Source organism: Sus scrofa, unplaced genomic scaffold, assembly GCF_000003025.6.
Source record: "Sus scrofa isolate TJ Tabasco breed Duroc unplaced genomic scaffold, Sscrofa11.1 Contig59, whole genome shotgun sequence".
Taxonomy (NCBI): Eukaryota; Metazoa; Chordata; class Mammalia; order Artiodactyla; family Suidae; genus Sus; species Sus scrofa.
This window is the reverse complement of record NW_018085257.1, coordinates 1,176,827-1,192,133: the sequence shown is the minus strand read 5'-3', so window position 1 is coordinate 1,192,133 and position 15,307 is coordinate 1,176,827. Positions and strand designations below refer to the sequence as shown.

Below are 15,307 nucleotides of genomic sequence, written 5' to 3'. Positions count from 1 at the left end.
CCAATTCACTGGGTTTTGGAAAAAATTCTGACCCAACCTCAGAAGAAACTCATTCATGGGGACTGGCATCAACATAGAGAATATCACACCAAGTAGACAGAATCTGTGTGTGGCCCGGGAGGGCCAGAATATTCTAAAAAAGGAAATGAAGAGATCATACATATGGGCTTAGATCTTTTGTCACTGGCAAGTGACTTTGTTTTCTGTTAGCTGTGATCAGTCTTTATTCTTTACTTTTTTAAACTCTGGTTCATTTTTTTCTCCAACTTAAAAATCATTCATGTCATTATCGTGAATGTCTAAAATATAAAGAACTTTTTTCAAATCCTTATAGAAATCACTGCGAATATTTTCCACAAATTCTTATGGTCCTTTCCTCTGTGCATTCATTTTATATTCTTAAGATGATAATTTTTCACATAATCTTAAAGCATGAATATTCTCCACACTATTGTTATGCACACTGTTATAAGTTTTTATAAACATTCTCATAATTAATATTATAGCAGAAGCAGCTGCCACTGTACTTGCAATAAACTTGAATATATGGAGTTGCTGTGTAGAAAATTTTTCAGGCTCATGATACATGTTTCTAAAATACTTTACACAACTGTCAATGAAGGAAAAACACCACTGTTAATGATTTACATCCCAACTGATGGTCTTATGGGAGTGACCCTTCTCTGCATTCTTTGTGTTTCAATTTTTGGCTCAATTATTGCAAATATCATAAGCCAAAAATGGTACTTCTTTGCTTTTTTCCTTTTTAAGAAATTCTTATGATTTTTATTTTTTCAATTATAGCTGGTTTGCAGTGGTCTGTCAATTTTCTACCATAAAGCACAGTGACCCAATTACACATACATGCATACATTATTTTTTCTCACATTACCATGCTCCATCATAAGTGATCAGGCATAGTTTCCAGTGCTACACAGCAGGATCTCACTGATAATTAATTCCAAAGGCAATAGTCTGCATCTATTAACCCTAAGCACCTCATATATCTCATTCCCTCCCCCTCCCCCCTTGGCATCTACAAGTCTATTCTCCAAGTCCAAAACAAAGTCCAAATACCATATGATATCCCTTATATCTGGAATCTAATAAACAGCACATATGAATCTTTCCACACAAAAGAAAATCATAGACTTTTGTTTTAATGTTTTGCTTACTGATTGTTTTCATAAGTCTGTAAATACATTTTATTTATTTATTTTTTATTTATTTATTTTTGCTTTTTTTAAGTTCACACCAGTGGTAGACACATGGAGGTTCCCAGGCTAGAGGTCAAATTAAAGCTACAGCTGTGGGCCTACACCACAGCCACAGCAATGTTGGATCAAAGCCATATCTATGACCTACACCACAGCTCATGGCAATGCCGGATTCTTAATCTGCAGAACGAGGCCAGCAATAGAACCAGCAACCTTATGGTTCCTAGTTGGATTTAGTTCCACTGCACCATGAGAGGAACTCTCTGTAAATACATTGTGTTTATTCTTCCTAATCAATTGTTCAGGTCATTTGACTCTCTTACAGACTTGTGTAAGTCCTCTTTGTATTAAAGATTTAAAATTTGCACTCTCATGCTCCTAGTGCAAAATTTCCCCAGTCACCATTCATCCGTCCATTTTCTTTTTGATGTGTTGAACTAAATGGGTTTTCACTTTATAAAAATGAAACCGATAAAAAAAAAATTCCTCCTTCTGACTCTTCTGCCAGTGTTATCATTGGAAATTCTTTTCTGCATAGAGTTCATGTGATCAATAAATTGTTTTTTTTTTGTTTCAGTAAGATGTGTAATTTTTTAAGACGAGTCTTACTGAGATGTAATTCATACACCATAAAATTCATTTTAAAGGCTATAATTCAGTGGCTTTCAGTATGTGGTGTGTTATTTATTTACTTTTTTGGCTATGCCCACATCAACAGAAGTTCACAGGCCAGGCATCAAACACATGGCACAGTACTGACCTGAGCCACAGCAGTGAAAACACCAGATCCTTAACCCACTGTGCCACCAGGGAACATCAGGGTATCATTATTTTTTTTACTGAAATGATACATGACTTTTAGAGTGATATTATGAATTTAGGTGGTTCTCCTCCTACACATCTCACTCTCTTCCAGAATTTCATGGAACTTACCTCGTGGTGCAGGGGGTTAAGGATCCAACTTTGCCACAGCTGTGGTACAGGTTACAATTACGGCACAGGTTCAATCCTTGGTCCAGGAACTTCCACATTCCACAGGTATGGCCAAAAAAAAGAGTTTCCTCTCAATTTCAAGTCCCATAATTATTCAAAATCAGGATGCTGACAATAATGGGACTCTCATTCATTCAAATATAGCATATACATTTTCCCTCAGGGTGTTTCTTTCTACTATAATTTCCTCCTCTGTGGCACTTTACTGCAAGCCTATCTAGTTTAACTGCCATGTCATCTTCAAAATGTGCCCTCTCACACCAGCCCACTCTAATCATCAGAAGGGATCTCTTTTTCTTGTGAGCTCCACTATCCCTTTTACCTAATCTTCCTATTCCCACCATTCTAAGATCAAGAATAACAATAAATCTTGCCAATTCCATTTAGCATTGTACTAGATGTTCCAAACAGCATGTCTAAGGAAGAAAATGAAATATAAGGCACTTAGATTGTAAAGAAGGAAAATCATCTCTACTTGCAAATGGCAGATTCTGTATAGTTTTAAATTCTTAAGAAATCAATCCCCCCAAAACCTAGTAGAAATAATAAACAGTCTGAATTCAACACAATCCCATTACAAATCTCAGCTATATATATTTCTTTTGCATAAAATGACAAGCTGATCATAAAATTCACATGGAAATGAAATAGAACCAGAATAACCAGTCCTTTCTTGAAAATGAAGACTAATGTTGGTAGACTCACACTTCCTGATTTCAAAACTTACTACAAACTAAATAACTAAGAAGTAATTTATGCTTAGTACTTCACATGAAAAGATTCTAATCATCACAAATCATCAGAGAAAGCAAATCAAACTGCAATGAGATATTGCTTCACACCTGTCAAAATGGCCATCATCAAAAAGAACATGAATAACAAATGTTGGTAAGGATGCAAAGAAAAGGCAACCCTCATACACTGTTGGTGGATCTGTAAATTGGTGCAGCCATTATGGAAAGCAGTATAGTAGTTTCTCCAAAAACTGAAGTAGAACTACCCTATGACCCAAAAATTCCACTCGGGTGCATAACCCCCCCCCAAAAGAAAACCAAATAACAAAAACAAAACACTAATTCAAAAAGATAATGCACCCCAATATTCATAGCAGCATTATTTACAATTGCCAAGATATGGAAGAAACCTAAGTGTCCATCAACAGATGAATGGACACACACACATATAAACAGATGAATGGACACACACACACACACATATAAATACACATATAAACACAATGAGCTACTACTCAGACATAAAGAAAATGAAATTGTGCCAATTGCAACACCATGGGTGGTACTGGAGAACCACATGCTAAGTGAAAAAACTCAGAAAAAGATAACTAAATATATGACATCACTTATATATGGAATGTTAAAAGTACAACACACTAGGGAACATAACAAAAAAGAAGCAGACTCACAGATACAGAGAACAAATCAGTGGTCACCAGTGAGGAGAAGGAAGAGGGGAGGGGCAAGATCAGTTCAGAAGATTAATACATACACACTATTAGGTATAAAATAAGCCACATGGATTTACTGTACAGCATGGGGAATATAGCCAATATTTTATAATAACTATAAAAGGAGTATAATATTAAAATTATGAATCACTATATATAATACAAGTGTACACTATATAATTATTGTAGAAAAACTAGACTTCAATTAACAGGACAATGATACACAAGCATTATGCCAGACAAAGGAATACAATTGAGAGTCCACAAACAAACCTTCACATTTATGGGCAATTTGTTTTCAAGAAGGCTTCCAGGGAAATTCAAGGGGGAAAGAACAGTGCTTTCAACAAACCATGCTGATAAAACTGAATCGCCAGATGCAAAAGAATGAAAATGGACCTTCATCTCACACTTCATGCAAAAATTAATTCAGAAGGATGATAGGGATCAATGCAAGAGCTTAAACTACAGGACAATTAGAGAAAAGCATGGGAGTGAGACTCTTTCTGACCTTAGATTAGGCAATGGTTTCCTAAGCATGACACCAAACTGCTTGTCTGTACAAGCAGTAATAGAAAACATGGATCAACAGGAATTCATCAAAATCACCAAGTTTTTTACTTCAAAAGATACCATCAGGAGAGTGAATAGACAACCCATGGAAAGGTAGAAATATATCCAAATCATATAGTTGATAAGATATTGGTATAAGCATATATGAAGAATTCTTACACTTCAGCAAAACGACTAATAAACCAATATTAAAATGTGCAAAGGATTTAAAGAGACATTTTTCCAAATGAAAAAATACAAATGGCCAATTAACTCAACATCATTAATCATTGGGGAATACTAATCAAAATCACAATGAGATACCCCTTCACTTCCACTAATATGGTTAATTTTTTAAAAAAGTATTAATGGACAATGTTAAAATGTTAGCAAGGAATGAGAGGAGGGTGAACACTTCTGTATTGGTAGTAAGCACTTAACATAATGTAGCCAATTTGGAAAACATGGGCAGTTTCACAAAAAGTTCAAACATAGAGTTACCATACCACACAGCAATTCCATTCCTAGGTATATAACTAAGAAAACCTACATCCATATAAAAGCTTGTACATGAATGTTCATAGCAGCACTATTCATAATAATCAAAGAGCAGAAACCACATGAAAAAGCACATAATTGTTTAAAATTTTCTGTTAACTCTAGTATCAGCTTAGGCCCACAATAAACAAATGCAAAAACATAATTAGGGGAAAATATATTAGGGAAGATGCTTTTGAAAGATCAAGAGGACAGGATGACACTCACACATAAGCCCCTCCATTCATATAAAGTGTAATTCAGTTGCCATGGAGGAGGGGGAAGAAAACCCACCTGTCTGTTCATGAACTGGCCCCTGAAAAAAGAGCCAGCCACCATTCCCCCACCCCAGAATGGTAGGAGGCAGTTTTCATAAGCAAGGGAACTTACTTACAAGGCTTGTCTTTGAAGCCAAAAGCAGCTCTCCACCCCTGCTGGCCAGGATCTTGAAAGCTTTTACAGAGGCCCTCAGTGGGTTCAGACACACATGTTGTCCATAGAGTCTCAGCAACACACTGTTGCTTCAAGGCTGCCTCCTCGAAAATGGCTCCCAGCCTAGGAACCGAGGTCAGAGTGTACATTTCAAGGACATAGGCAGGGTCAAGACACCTCCAATCAGCCAAGTCCAACTTGCAGGTCAATCAGCAGTTACCTTTTCTCTGTCCTCTCAGTGACCTCTCCAGATGTAACTGAACAGGTCCCTATGGGGGCTTCCTTGGAAATACCCCCTGCTCCCCTGCTCCACCCCATGTTCTTGGCCTTCTGCTGGTTTGTAAACAAACATTAGCTTCCTCGGCCTTCCTCAAGTTCCAAGGAATACATTTAATCAGAGAATTGAGAAAAGTACAGATAGAAAAGGAAACAAGCCAGACCAAAAAAAATAATACTAATTTAGCCACAAAACAAAGTCAAGGACTTTTAGTTCCTCCTCAAGGGCTACAGGTAATATTCTGAGCCATTCCCTTTGAGCTGTTTGGCAGATACTGAAACCCCTACCAGGTGGGAAAAATTAACTGCTTGCTAACCACAAGCACGTGGACCAGTTGGAACCCAAAGGCTGATGATGTTGACTCCTGATTACCTCACCACCAACCAATCAGAGGAATGTCTCCCAGCTTGTTGTGCACCTGCAACCCTCTCCCTCACTCTGTCTTTAAAACTCTTTCCCTAAAAGTTATCAGACTTTGTTTTATTTTGTTTTTATGGCCTCACCCATGGAATATGGAAGTTACCAGCCCAGCAAGTGGGAGCTGTAGCCTCTGATCTATGCTACAGCCACTGAAATGCAGGATCCAAGATACATCTGCAACCTACACCACAGCTCATGGCAACACCAGATCCTTAACCCACTGAGCAAACCTGTGTCCTCATGGTCACTAGTTAGATTCCTTTCTGCTGAGCTATGACAGGAACTCACCATCTATCAGGATTTTGGGGCATTAGCCACCTTGTTGCCCTGCAACAAATGCCATTTTCTTCAAAGCAACCCAGTGTTAGGAGACGCTTTACTGCCCACAGGTAAACAGACTGAAATTTGGCTTGGTGACACCAACATTCTGGTGACGAGTTCCTACTATCACATATGTCTCTGTCTTCTGAAATGTGCCTTTAATTGTTAGCAAGAGGTGTCACTTACTTGGATGTGGCTCATTTGGTGGCTATCTGGCTGAATTTGGAGGCAGGAATCACAGCAACAGTGTAGCTCATGCAAGAAAAACCACAGTTTAAGATAATGATTTCCAACATAAGTAACAATTTTTTCCATCACAGGCCCATGATCTGAATCACTTATTAAGTCTCCTAGGCTGGGGACTCAGGATCTTCATCCTTGTGCCTTAATGTGATTTAATAAAATGATCCATTCATAGACTCATCAGGTATGAACACACAACACTGTGGATAAAGCCACAAGCACCTCCTTGCATGGTAGTGATAATGCCGTACATGCAATCCTTTTTTTAGGTCCACAGGCCAGCAATATGCCACAGCAGTAACAAAGCCAGTTACTTAACCTGATGATCCACCAAGGAACATCCCCAGTCAGCAGTTTGGTGGGTTGTCTGTATACTGTGATTGACATACAAAGAATACTCATGCCCAATGTTATTAATTGTGTATGCCCCTGGGCAGGTTTCTGGATTAGGACTGGTAATAGCAAATGGATCAATAGTAGTCTTAAAGGGAAAGACAAAAACCATATGATATCACTTAATGTGGAACCTAAAAGGTGATATAAATGAACTCATCAACAGACCAGAAACAGACTCACAGACATAGAGAACAGACTTTTGGTTGCCAAGGGGGAATCGGGTCGAGGAGAGATGGATTAGGAGTTTGGGATCAGCAGATGCAAACAATTATAGATAAAATAAAGAATAATGTCCTACTGTATAGCACAGGGAACTATTCAATATCATGTGATAAACCAATGGAAAAGAATATGAAATAGAATGTGTATATATGTATAACTGAATCATTTTGCTGTACAGTAGAAATGAACAGAACATTGGAGTTTCCATTGTAGCACAGAGGATTATGAACCCAACTATTATCCATAAGGATTCAGGTTTGATCCCTGGCCTTGCTCAGTGGGTTAAAGATCCAGCATTGCTGTGGCTATGGTGTAGGCTGGCAGCTACAGCTCGGATAAGAGCTTTGCCCTAAGAACTTTCATATGCAACATATACCATGGGTACAGTCCTAAAAAGACAAAAAAGAAAAAATAAATAAAGAGGTTGGGCATTCAAGGCAAGAGGAAAATGTTAAATGTTAGGAGACCCCCAGGAATAATTTGTGTTGTGTAAAAGGTCATAAATCATAAAAAAATATGGAGTCTCAAATATGGATTGAAGTCTGGGGTGGGGGTGGGGAGAACATATGGGAAAAAGGAGCCCAGGGAAAGCCTCTAATCAAGCAGCATGACTGTCTTCTCCACACAGAACCTGGAACCCACCCAGACACACTTTTCCAAATTCCTCAGGCTCCAAAACATGCATCATCCTGGGCTTTCCACTACCACCAGCTGTCATGGGGTCCCTAAAGGCTGTGGAGAGGGAGTCTCTGTGGAGTTCAGGACAGCAGAGATGGGAAGAGGAGTCAGCAGGAAAATAGAGACCCTTCCCTCAGGGTTCAAGGAGAATACAAGTCCCCCACTTCCTGCATCTAGGGTGAGGCATGTCCCTGCCACCTTCCCCTGCCATCATCACCCCATGGCTGGACTGAAGCTTCTCTGTGGGAAGAATGCCTCACCCACCTCCAGCTTCTAGGTACATCCTACCAACCCCCTAACTCTGCGCTATCATAGTGACAACAGCCTGAGACACATCAAATGTCTGTGTGCTGAGGGTGAAAGAGCTAAGAACAGGGGCTCCTTAGGAAATGGGGAGGCTACATCCTGATAAATACCAGGAGTTTAGCCTTGCCACACTGAAAAGTGTTCATGAGTATAGTGGAGCCTGGGAAGAGAGGACGAGTCAAAACAAAGTCATCAGCAGAGAGAAAAGAGCTAGCCGGAGGAGGCTGAGAACCCCCCAGCATGCTAGAACCTTAAAGATTATCAGATCCGGGGCAGTTCTGGTTCTGTCTTGTTAGATTAAGAACCAACCCTAGAGTTCATGAGGACGTGGATTTGATCCTTTGTCTTACTCAGTGGTTAAGGATCTAGCATTGCCATGGCTAGATTCACAGGTCTCAGATGCAGCTCAGATTGGTTTTACTATGTCTGTGGCATAGGGCAGCAGCTACAGATCGCATTCAACCCCCAGCCTGGGAACTTCCATATGCTGCACTTGCAACCCTAAAAATAAAAAAAAGAGAGAAAAAAAAAAAGAGGAAAAAAATATGTCAGAACCTGGAATGCTGTCCAATATGACCTAGGCTTTCCATACCTCAAGCTTTGTACCCACAATAGAAGCATCAGTGTCTCCTGGGAGTTTGTGAGAAATGCAGAATCTCAGGCCCATCCCTGTCCTTCTGATGCAGAACTGACATTTAATAAGCTCCCTAGGTGCACTAAAGATTGGGAAGCTCTGGAATTCCCACCATGCTGGAGCAGAAATGAATCTGACCAGGAAACATGAGGTTGTGGGTTCTATCCCTGTCCTTGCCTAGTGGGTTAAGGATCTGGTGTTGCCTAAAGCTGTAGTGTAGTTTGCAGGTGCAGCTTGGATCTTGAGGTGCCGTGGCTATGCCATAAGCCAACAACAACAGCTCCAATTAGATCCTAGCCTGAGAACCTCTATATTCTGTAGTTGCAGCCCTAAAAGGGCAAAAGACCAAAAAAAAAGAAAAAAATATTGATAAGTTCTGATGATCAGGGATCAAAATCAAGCTACATATTAGAATCACCTGTAATATTTTCTTACAAGGACAGATTTCTGAGCCCTGAATGAGAGTTTTTGACCACTGTGTAGAGACATACAGTTTTTCACATAGCTCCACCTGTAGTTCCAGTGAAAGAAGTCCACAGAGTAGACCAGAAACACCTGATATGGCCCAATCTGCTTCATCTGAAATGAGAGGACTGAGGCAAGACAGTGCCAACAATAATTTGGTAATCTTTTAAGAGATCTAATTAGGGTCTCTGCACAGAGACAAAGAAACTTGATTTGGAGCCAGATCTGAGTTCAAGCCCAACTCCATACCTTCATAGCTGTGTGTCTTATCTCCTTCCTTCTATGGAATTCCATATTCTTTCCTTCAAGGAAAAAAAATGAATGTCCCTGAATGTCAGGATTACTCCTCATGGGCAGTAAGGCAACAGGGAGAAATTAATGGAGAATTCACTCTATGTTTTGTGCACACACACACACACTCAATAGTAAATGCTTAACTAATATTTTGGGATCCTTGAACCCCACAATTTCAAATAAATTTAAAAGCCTTGAAGTCTGATGGTTTCCATTTTATAGATGCTCCTCAATCTGTGACGGTAAGTAGTATTTGCGTGCATGTGAATAGATGGAAACACACAAGGGCTTTGCTACCAACTGGGTTCTGGATGTAGAACTTTAGCTGGCAAGCTGATTTTTCATGGAGAATGTGTGGTTGGTTGGAGCTTGAGGCCCACAGCTTTCTAAGCTCAGACACTGACCTCTAGCAGTGATCCCCACCAAGGTGGAGAAAATGTCTCCCCCCAAAAAATTCATATGTTGAAACCCTAACCCACAATGTAATGGTACCTGGAAGAGGAGCCTTTGGGAGATAATTAGGTAACATGGTCAGAAGGGTGGGGTTCTCATGATGGAATTAGTGCCCCTAGAAAAATAATCTAGACAACCTGCTCTGTCTCTCTCCATTATATGAGATAAAGAAGGCAGGCATCAGTAAGTCTGAAATTGGGCCCTCACCAGAATCCAATCATGCTGAGTACCTGATCTTGGGTTTCCCAGCCTCCAGAACTGCAAGAAATAAATGTCTGTTGTTTAAGCCCCCCAGTCTATTGTACTTTATGAAAGCAGCCCAAGCAGTCTAAGACATAGGGTATGCATGGTTTTTGGTAGTTCATTGCCAAATTGTCTTCCAAATTGCTCAGTTTACATTCTACCATCACAACCACAATAATATGTGATATAATCAATTTTTGCTACATGTTTAGGGCTGCACCCATAGCCTATGGAAGTTACCAGGCTAGGGGTCAAATCAGAGCTACAGCAGCCAGACTACACCACAGCCACAGTGATGGGTGATCCAAATTCTGTCTGTGACTTACATCACAGCTCAAGGCAAGACCAGATTCTCAAAACAGTGAGTGATGCCAAGGATCAAACCTGAGTCTTCAAGGATACTAGCTGGGTTTGTTATTGCTAAGCCACAATGGGAACTCAATATAATCAATTTTTTTTATCCAAATAGTGCTCTGTTAGAAGCTCTACATCATCCTCACCAGCCACAGGTAAGGTCCCAAACATTTAAACTAGTCTGTTTGTTTGTCCTCAATCACATCATGTGGAAGTTCCCAGGCTGAGGATCTAACCCACGCCACAGCAGTGACCTGAGGCAAAGCAGTGACAACACCAGGTTCTTAACCCTCTGAGCCATGAAGGAACTCCTAAACTCCATTAAATGAATGAGAAAGAGCATTTACTCAGTTCCAGGTGTTGCATATTGCTTTCCTCTAATAGATAGATATTACATCTCCCACTTTACAATGAGAAAACAGCCTGCAGAAGGTAAAGTGACCTGTCCTAATTTGCACACCAGAAAGTGGAGGAACCCAAACTTAAAACCAAGTCTGCATGCTATTAATGTTCACATTCTTTTCATTTTTATATATTCAACTAATATTTATTGAGCACTGATTACTGCCAGACCCTAGAGGGAGAAAAATGAATCACAGGGCCATACCTAGCATATACAAGGACTCAGTAAAGGTTTGTCGAATGAATATTGAACCAAAGAGCTCAAAGCCCACAGAACAGACAGTCACATAAGTAATATGTGCAATAGAATAAGGAAACACTGTGATAGACATAGGCTCCAGGGCAGCCAGAACAACAAAGGGAGAAGTTTATTTTCCTCTGAATCATTTGAAGGAAGGCTTTATATCTGAGACAGTTTTTATCAAACACAAAAAGAGGAAATGTGTTCTAAGCAAAAGCAACTAGTGAAAAGGCACAGGAGGGTGAAGCAATGTTACATTTTCTGGAAACTACAGTACCTCTGGTTGCCATCAAGTTGCTTCCTTCCAGTATCAAGGCAAGACATATAGCTCAATTCAATTCAATTTACTGACCCTTCATTAAAAGCCTGCTGCATGACAGGCTTTGTGTGAGATGCTTTACATGCATCATCTCATTGAATCCTTGCAGCTTTTTATTTCTGATTAAATACATGAGAAATCCGAGGCTTGGAGAGAAGAAGAGTCAAGTCCTGGAATACTTTCATATCTATTCTTTACCCTCCTGGCCATATCCCCCAGATGCCAGCCACTGCTGCTCTATCCCTTCCCAGCTCTTACTCCAATGGGAAGATGTCCTCCCAGCCAACTTCAAGACTCAAAGCTATTTACATTTTGCATCAGGAGACTCTGCCCATTTCATTGCCTCTTTTCCTCCTTGGGAAACTGGAAAGGAGAAGGCACATAGAATCATGAGGTTTGGGAATTCCCCTTGTATCTCAGCAGTTTAAGGACACAACATAGTCTCTGTGAGGATGGAGGTTTGATCCCTGGCCTCACTGTTTTCATTAAGGATCTGGCATTGCCACAGCTGAGGCATAGGTCAGAGATGCAGCTTGGACCTGACATTTACATGGCTGTGGCATAGGCCTCACCTGCAACTCATATTCGCCTTCTAGCCAAGGAACCTCCATATGCCACAGGTGTGCTGCAAAATGTTAAAAAAAAAAAAAAGAATCATGGGGTTTTCAATCCCTGGCTAGACGCTAACTACTACCCTATTCATCATTCATTCATTGAACAAATTCAAGCAGATGTGGGTTTAGTTATAGAAAAATACAATATAGCAATAAATTAACTCACACTGATATTTTGGCTTCCCAGTGCATATAAAAGTTACCTTTACCCTATACTGCAGTCTATTAAGTATGCAAGTGCATCATGCCTAGAAAAAGCAATGTATGTACCTTAACTTTAAAATGCTTCATTTCTGGAGTTCCCATCATGGCGCAGCAGAAACAAATCTGACTAGGAAGCATGAGGTCTGAGTTTGATCCCTGACCTTGCTCAGTGGGTTAAGGATCTGGCGTGGCTGTGATCTGTGGTGTAGGGCTCAGATGAAGCTCAGATATCATGTGGCCTTGGCATAGACTGGCAGCTGTAACTCCAGTTTGATCTCTAGCCTGGGAAACTTCATATGCTGGTGGTGCAGTCCTAAAAAGCAAAACAAATAAATAAATAAAATACTTCATTGCTAATAAAATACTAACCATCACCTAAGCTTTCAGGGAACCAGTGAAGGTGGTTCATCAGAGATCACCCATGACAAATCACCAATAACAAAGTAATAATAATGAAAAGGTTTGAAATAGTGTGAGAATTACCAAAATGTGACATGGAGATTCAAAGTTAGCAAATGCTGTTGTAACAATGGTGCTACACTGATAGAGACCTATAAAGCACAGGGAACTCTACCCAGTATTCTATGACAATCTATATGGGAAAAGAATCTGAAAAGGAATGGATGTGCATATATGTGTATAACTGAATCACTTTGTTGTGTAACAGAAATCAACTATAATTCAATAAAAATTTAAAAATTAAATATAAAAAGAAAATGGTGCCACAAACCTTTATTTAAAAAAACACTATATGTAAAGCATGATAAAGTAAAATTCAATCAAGCAAAGTGCAATAAAATAATTGAGCACTTACTCTGTGATAGGTTATGTTCTCAGGACTGCAGATATGAAATTAATTAAGACAGGCAAGATTTCCTCTCTCATGAAGGTTAAATGGCAGTGACTTAGTGTTAGAAACAAAGTTTTGAGATGTGATACAGCTTGTCCAAGGTCACACAGCAATTTTGTTACCATGTAGGACTAACACCAAAGTCCTGATACCAGTACAAAAAACTCTCTCCCCCATGATGTTTATGACCTTTCCCTTACCTCCCTCTGCTTTGTCTCTCCTCAGTTTCTGTTCAACAGGATGAAGCCAGAGAACTTCACCTGCACCAGCAGTGCCCCTGCTGAATTCATCCTTCTGGGGTCACAGATCGCTGGAACCTTCATGTCACCCACTTCCTGGTCTTCCTGCCCATTTACCTGGTGAGCCTTTTGGGAAACATGGGCATGAAGCTGCTGATCTGCATGGATACCCAGCTCCACACACCCATATACTTCTTCCTGGCCAAACTCTCCCTTCTGGATGCCTGCTATTCCTCAGCCATCAGCCCCAAGATGCTGGTGGACCTTCTGATGCTACTTGCCACCATCCCCTACACAGACTGTGTCCTCCAGATGTTTGTGATTGCAGGGCTGGCAGATGCCGAGCCTTGCCTATTGGTAGCCATGGCCTATGACTGCTATGTGGCCATCAAAAACACTATTCTCTACACCAGGGCCATGTTGCCATGTCTGTGCCTGACCTTGCTGGGAGCATCAGGCCAGAGCAGGGCAGTGAGTGCAGTGGGTCCACACAACCTTCACCTTCTGCCTGATCTTCTGCAGTTCTCAGGAGGTGAAGAGCTTTTTCTATGATATTCCTCCACTGCTAGCCATCTCCTTCAATGACACCTTTCTCAATGAACTGCTTTTTGCAATCTGCAGCTTCATCCAGACAGCCACAGTATTGACTACTGCCATGTCCTATGGATTCATTGCTGGCACTGTGATACACATGCAGCCAGTCTGGGGCTTCTGATGAACAGCTTCTTCCTGTGCCTCCCACCTCATGGCCGTGGCCATGCTGTAAGGGACACTCATTTTCATGTACCTGCATCCCAGATCCATCTATGCCCTGGAGAGTGACAATATGTCATCTGTGTTCTACACCCTTGTCATCCCAGTCCTCAACCCACTCATCTACAGCTTCTGCAACAATGAGGTCAAAGAGGTATCAGAAGGACTAGGAGCTGGTGCTGCTGTCCATGGCAGGTACATGGGTGAGAGATCCCAGCAGGCTGGTAAGGACTGACCCTGAAGAGATGAGGATGCCATTCCTGGCCCCTGTCACTGTGGGTAAAAATATATGTTCCTCTGGCTGGTTGTCTTAAATTGTTTGAGGGGCTGAAAAGGGGGAGAAACTTAAGCTTGCAGAAAGGAGACAGGAACCCGGAGTAATCTAGACCTAGCAACAGAACCAAGATTAATTTGTTGTTAAACTGCCTTAAGTTACTCAATGTTCAAATAATGAATGTTCCTGTTTGTTATCAGGTGCAATACTTGGTTTACTTGCCATTTGTACTTTTCTTCCTTTTTTATCCTTTTTTTCCCCGTTTTTTTTTTTTTTTTTTTTTTTTTGCCACCTCCACAGGATATGCAAGTTCATGGGCCAGGGATCTAACCTCTGCCTTTACAATGGCAAGCCTGAAACTTTAAACCACTGCACCACAAGTTAATTCCCGCCATTTGTACTTCTAGAAGCCTGATTCCCAGATACACCACATAAGAACTTTGTGGGCTAAAATTTCCATGAGATTTTTGCTCTTTTATGGTTCTCCATGACCAGTAAGACAGCTCCTGCTCACCTTGACCCCAAGAGAACATCCTCAGACCCTCTCATGACAAAGAATGGGACAGAATTGGATGAGGCAAATAGTGCTATTAGGCTACATATACCATCTCTCAGGATACTAAATAGCACCAAAACATACATGAGCTCATTCCTAAAATTCTAAAAGTTGAATTAGAATTTGATCAAGGTTAGATTAGTTCAGGGCTCTGTTAGAAGTTAGAGAAGAGAGGAAATTGTGGTTATGGTTAGAATAGGGTTAGGATATATGCCCAAGAGTGGGATTGCTGGGTCATATGGTAGTTCTATGTATAGTTTTGTAAGGTACCTCCATACTGTTATCCACAGTGGTTGCACCAGCTTACATTACCACCAACAGTGTAAGAGGGTTCCCTTTTCTCCACACCCCCT

General features: G+C 40.6%; 2 pseudogenes; one reads left to right on the top strand and one right to left on the bottom strand.

Moving 5' to 3' along the window:
* Positions 1–5,686, bottom strand: part of LOC100158090 — a 28,222-nt pseudogene extending 22,536 nt beyond the window's left edge.
* A 7,686-nt stretch (positions 5,687–13,372) lies between these two features.
* Positions 13,373–14,359, top strand: LOC100511911 (annotated as a pseudogene).
* The last annotated feature ends 948 nt before the right edge of the window (positions 14,360–15,307 follow it).